This window comes from Malania oleifera, chromosome 4 (genome assembly GCF_029873635.1).
Source record: "Malania oleifera isolate guangnan ecotype guangnan chromosome 4, ASM2987363v1, whole genome shotgun sequence".
Lineage (NCBI taxonomy): Eukaryota > Viridiplantae > Streptophyta > Magnoliopsida > Santalales > Ximeniaceae > Malania > Malania oleifera.
This window is the reverse complement of record NC_080420.1, coordinates 72,926,076-72,932,187: the sequence shown is the minus strand read 5'-3', so window position 1 is coordinate 72,932,187 and position 6,112 is coordinate 72,926,076.

The following is a 6,112-nucleotide window of genomic DNA, read 5'->3' as shown; positions in this document are numbered from 1 at the left end:
AAATCAAGAAATAAATTCGTCTACATAATAAATTCTTTGACATAATAAATCGGGAAATATATTATTTTATGGTAGAGAGATTTGCCACATGTCATTCTGGGAATTCCATTAGAAGAATTTATTACTCCAACAATCAGCTATGGGTAAAAATGTTTGAAATTATTTTTAAAATTTAAAAAATATATACTATACAATATAATTTTTCTCCACAAGAATCATAAAATTAATTTTAATTAAAATTTATCAAAATTATAGAAATATATATACCGTATTACATTTTTGTTTACATATATTATAAGTAAGTTATTATTTTTCAATCGTAAATAAATTCATATCATATGTACATGTTCATAATATTATTGAAGTTTTTCATACAACAAGCAATTTTTATAAATATTATATTATTCATATGAATTTATCAATAGTTGTCAATTATACTGAACAAATAATATAAGATAATGTGCTAAATTGTGATATTATTATTAAAATTAATCATTGAACTACATATAGATGACAATTAATCTTAGTAAAACACATAAAAAAAGTTATACCAAAATATTATTTATATTATATATTTTAATGGTAATATTTAATGAAATAGTAAATTCCAAATATGATTTTCCTACGGACTTTCTTTATTAATAGTAAGGTTGTATTTTTATTCAGTTTCATGTTAAAATAATATATTGTTTTAATTTTGTATTTTTATAATTGATCTTAATATTTGAATTATCTTATAATCATTATCGTAATATTTGAATTATCTTATAATCATTATATATTATGAAAGAGCAAATAAGAATAATGATGAAGTATGGGAAGAATTTATTTTCCGATTTATTATTTTTTTAAATATATATATTAAAAAAATTTATTTCTCGATTTATTATGCAAAAGAATTTATTTCCCGATTTATCATTTTTTTTAAAAAAATATATTAAATAATATATTTTTTAATATATGTCTTTAAAAAAATGATAAATTGGGAAAAAACTCCCGTTGGATTGAGCTAAAATTTCATAGCCCTTCAATTTTTTACTAGACTTTTACCTCTTCACTCCAGCTACCCATCCCAAAATAATTAATTAAAAAAAATTAAATACATTTTCCTACGTCTCAAATAACTTAAATTTGAAGTTGTATTAAATTTAAATAAAATATAATATAAATTATATAAAAATTTATTCAAATTCAATGTTCAAAATTAATATTTTCAAATATTCTCTTTATTTTTATTTTCCTGAGCAATTTGATTTTATATTTGATTTGAAAAATATATATAATATAAAATTATATTAAAATGTATTTAAATCCACCTAAATTTAAATTCAAACTCTGAAATCTATGCTCTTAAATACTACCTTTGCGTATTTGCATTTTTCCATATATGGTTGGTTTAGGAAAAATAAAAAGGGAATGGTCCCTTTTTTAATATTTTTAAAATAATTTTTTAATTATTCTTTTTGGATTACGCACCGGGTATCCACGTGTCTGTTTTACGGTCCACGTGACTAATCTTGCGCCCCTTGAAGTTGACCCCACAACTCCAAAGGGAGGGTAAATTCAGGAGTCCAGGAGCGAAAACGAGTTCGGGAGGATTTGAACACCTGATCTCGTGAGAGACACTCCCGCAGCTCGCACTACCACCTGAACCACACCCTAGGGGTGTTTTATTCTTAATCCTATGTTTGGAGAAGTTTTGGATTTTGATTTATATTTGATCTGAATAAGATGCAATACAAAATTATTTTGAAATTTGTACAAATCCACTTAAATTCAAATTTAAGGTCTGAAATTCATGCTCTTAAATGTAGAATAAATATTTTTTAAAATTTTTTAATAATTATTTATAATATTTCAAAAATATCGCTATAATTATCTATAAATATTTTTAAAATATTTTATGACTGCTTATAATTATTTTAAAGTAATAATTTGTTAAATATATTTATTTTTAAAATTTTATTTATTTATTTATTTATAATTTAGTACATAGGCATGCTCCCTAACTTAGTAAATATAATTAGAATGAAATTGAAATTTTATAAATTTTTAAATAAAAAATATTACAAAATTAAGTGATAACTTTATTTTCTTTTTAATTTTCATATTATAGCCAAGACCAAATGGAAGCTTCATAAAAGGAAATGGGTGGGAGTCTTTTAAGAGTAAAGCTAATAAGGTAACCCATTTGTCTTTTATCTTTCAACAAATATAAACTAAATCTAATATAAGAACATTTTGTAAAGGTAAAATATCATAGATGATTACATTACAATTTCGAAAAGAATAATATTTCCTTTGAATATCTTTCATAAAACCTTCAACATGTGAGAGAGTGGAGATTTCCTTCCGGCCTGGAGAAGCCTTTTGTATCAAAATTTCAAAAATTGACCAAATTTTTACTTGCTTTAGAGAGTTTTGTATTCATTTTCTTCCATTTAGAATTAGGGGGTGATTTTTATCTTTAAGATAGTGATTGATAGCTTTAACTTTGCGATTTTGCATTAAAGAGACAAATGTTATTGCATGTACACATTCATTATAACATTTGTGTGTGTATTGTTCGTTATGTATATGTTTGGTATATGCTAGAATATGGATGACTAAACTTGTTTTTTTAAGCTCACTTCCATCTTATATATGTGAAATTCTAATTTCCAATATTTTGTCCAAATATTTGTACATTGCCAATATGAAAAGACTCACTATTGATCCTGTTATTATTCTTAATATAAAAAATGACCATGAACAAATTCTAGAATAGATCATGTCAGCATTTGTCAGTTGCTATTTGTTCTTTTTATTGTTCTTGCTTATTTATTTCACCTTTGACAAGCACTTGAACAAGCAAATCAAATGGTAATGGCAGTTGTTGCCTTTACTTTGTTTATAAATTTTGGCCTTCTTTTCCTTCCTCTCTATGCCTATTTGATGCTCTGTTGAAGTCGTCATTACATCTTCATTTGTTCTATTCTTTGACAAATTCTCAAATACTTCGTGTGCATTTTGTCACTTGATTTGTCATCCTATCCCATGGTTTATGGCTTAAAAGTATTCAAACTATATATGCTCACATTTTTTTTAAAAGAATAGAAACAAACGTTATTATAGGGGGTTGTTTAGAAGCCCACAATTAAACAAGAATGTTGTAGGTTTGGATAGTTGGTAGTTGTTTTTATTGTGCCCAAATTACTTTTTCTAGTAAAACTATGAGTTGTTGTGTGACGACCTGCTTAATTTCCATATTTTTTTTTATAATAACAATAAAGTCAATATCTCATATTCCAGCTCAACAAATGATAATCCACCTGGACCCGTGGGTACCAGGGATACATCAGACCACAATACGGAAGCCTAAGCAGTAGGAAACATATAATCACAGTATTATAAACACAAAACATCCATCTCATTACCACAAATACCAGAGTCACTATATCCATGGTATCTCAGTATATACATCCCAAAAATAAGATTTAAGGACATTTCCCACAAAATCTAACTGTCCCTATAAAAACTTACCCTTCAAAAATGGCAGATAAACAACACTAGATTAGCGGGGCTTTTCCCGCTCTCCTATTTGGGGCTATTGAAAAGTTTATAAACTTTAGGGGTGAGACACCTCTTAGTAAGGGAAATAAACTAATATCAGTGTGTGGCAGCATGAGTATTCCATGTCATACATAAATCATATAGAACATATTCAGTAACTGTTAAGCATCTGGGAAAACATATATATATCATAAAAAACATGACAGAACATACTTCATTTTCATAAACATATCTCATCTCATATAATAATAATACAAAAACATTTCTGATAGGTTTGCCGGTTGTTGTCATGTATTACCCCCACATGACTAGGTTGTGTGGCCCGAAGGTGAGACTTGACAATGGTTGGCCGACCACTGTCAAGTCAAAAGTACAATCTGTAAGTCCGATGGGTCTGCCTGACCTGGTTAGTACACCAGGGGCGATCTCACACTTCTTATAAACCACATCTACCATCCAATCTCACACCACTCCGTACAGCGGCGTTAACACAGATATCATGATCACGAAGACCGTGGACACATAGCAACGGTACCGTGCAAGTGCTAGCTTAGACCAAGCCAACTAGGTTCTGATATCATATAATATATATACTAAAACTGTGATACTTGGATATCTCATGTCATTAATTAATAGATCAATCATATCATTTTGCATATATACGTATATCATGAAAATCATCGGCCCGTACGCCGGTATTGCACATTTTATTATAGCATGGCCTGTACGCCGACAAATCATAACACAGCCCGTACGCCGGCAAATCATAGCACATTATATCTATAGCTCAGCCCGTACCCCAGCAAATCATATCATAGCACAACCCTTAAGCTAGCAAATCACGTCCATAGCATGGCCCGTACACCGGCAAAATATATCCATAGCATAACTCGTACGCTAGCAAATCATACACATAGCATCCGTACGCCGGCAAAACATATAAAAATCTCGACCCGTACGTCGGTTTTCCATTATAAAAATTTGTATCGTACTCACATTCCCAGAAAACAGTATTTCATAACCAATTCTACTCATGCCACACCGAACAGATTTTCACATATTCAACATACCATCATTTTCAATAGTATTTTTCCAAATATATAAATATATTTATTTTTTGAAATCAAATGTTATAACAGTATACATATTTTCATAAAATACTAGCTTAGTTTATCCCCTTACCTGATTCCTGAAAAACCCCTAAGAAAATCTGCTCCACACCCGCAGGGTTCTCAACTTAACACCCTGGAAACAATATTTCTCATAACTAAAGTTCAGTATTTCTAAGCGTATACTATAAAAAATCCAAATATTGAGTAGAAAGTCTTACCTTGGATTTGGGATGGTTTCTACCTTGCTTTCACCAACGATCCGCTCTGGCAGATTTGGAGAGAACTTCCCTAGGAGCGTCGTGGTGGCTTCGGATTGTCGATTCGGCGAAGATCTGGCCCGAAATCAACGAAAGAGAGAGAGAGAGAGAGAACCAAAGGGGAGAAAGAGAATGAGTTGCTTAGTTATGAAGTAACAAAAATTTGGATTTTTAGTATTTATAGAACTAGATTCGTCGATGAACCATGTCATTCGTCGACGAATCCTTCAATAAATTCGTCGACGAAATTCAGTCGGCTCAAACCTCTCTCAGTATTTCTTCGTTGACGAATCCCCTGTATTCGTCAACGAATTATCTTAAACCCTCGATGACGAATCCCCTGTATTAGTCGACGAATTCTCTTAAACCCTCGTCGACGAAACCTTGATGATTCCCCTGTATTTGTCGACGAAGCCTTGATGATTCCCTCCGGTTATTCCTTCCAAAGTGCAATGTCGTTTCACGTTCATCGACGAAGTCGACTTCCTCATTTTATTACTGTCTCCATTTCCCTTCCTCTTTATTATTTAAATCCCATTACTATTCGGGTCATTACATTCTCCCCTCCTAATAAAATTTCGTCCTCGAAATTTACTGTTCACGTAACTCGTCATCCCTTAACAAGAAAGAGGGCTACTCATCTTATTACTTACCCTCACTTATGGCATAGGAATACCGTGGTTACATTCCGAGTCCTGGGAGATTACATATACAAAAGAAAATTTCTCCCAAAACTAAAATACTACACTAATTAAACCATTACATGTACCTGCAAAATAAATACTACCTAACTATTTACATTTTACCCAATCAAACTTTTTGGAATAAATGCGGATACCTCTACTTCATCTGTTCTTTGGATTCTCAAGAAGCCTCTTCAATAGCATGATTCCTCCACAAAACTTTTACCTAAGGAATCTTCTTGTTACGTAGCTCATGTACTTTTCTATCCAGAATCTGTACTGGTACCTCCCCATACACCAGTGAATCATTAAGCTCTAATTCATCATAGCTGATGATATGAGAAGGATATGGGACGTATTTCCTCAACATAGCAATATGGAATACGTCATAGATCCTGGACAACACAGGTGGTAAAGCTAGCCTGTAGGCTACTGGCCCCACTTTATCTAGAATCTCAAATGGACCGATAAACCTAGGACTAAGTTTACCTTTCTTTCCAAATCGCAT